Below are 799 nucleotides of genomic sequence, written 5' to 3' on the forward strand. Positions count from 1 at the left end.
ACAATCAATTCTGGGAAGAGACTAGAATTCTTTGTTCAGATACTCAATTATTTTTGCTTACATGTGTAGCGTTGTTGCTACTTTAAGCCTTGGCATATATTTGGAGTATTCATTTTGTCCATTTTGTGTGCAAAATCACTGTGCTGATCACCTGTTAGGCCTAATTAATCTTAGAATGTGTTTGTGTTGTATTAACCCGTAAATTCTAACCTTTGTTTTGTCAACAAAATTGAAAATTACGATAACAAACAAAAAACAAAAACAATGGATACCAAAACTTGCTTTGACATATTTGAAGACGATCTAGATATCCTTGAGACAATCGAATTTGGATTTCCAAAGACGATAGAAAACAGAAATCATCCATTGGAGGACTTGGACGAACTAACTTTTTTTTAAATATTTGACTTAGTATAGCATGTCAATGATTTACACCCTCGCATTTTCGACCAAGTTAGAGCCGCACAGCTATCCTCTTTCGTACTGTACAAAATACATAGAGTTGCCCGCACAAATCACACGTACACGTGATCTGTGGTTGCCCGTTCCACGCATGACATTGGAAGCGACTCGACGCCATAACTAATGGTGGGTTTATACACGAGAATAAGGATAAGGCTTAAAGCCCGTGTCCCATGCATCCGTTTATACCATGGTACGATGATACGAAAGTGTTTCTATTGATGGGAGATCTGTCAATTCGCAGGACGGCGGAGAAATTGACAGATCTCGTACCATGGTATTAACGGATGCATGGGACACGGACTTTAGGCATAAGAATAACGCCTAATGGGGTGTT

Source organism: Dendroctonus ponderosae, unplaced genomic scaffold (assembly GCF_020466585.1).
Source record: "Dendroctonus ponderosae isolate FM_Combo_2020 unplaced genomic scaffold, Dpon_F_20191213v2 Dpon_F_20191213_7, whole genome shotgun sequence".
In the NCBI taxonomy this organism is placed as follows: Eukaryota; Metazoa; Arthropoda; class Insecta; order Coleoptera; family Curculionidae; genus Dendroctonus; species Dendroctonus ponderosae.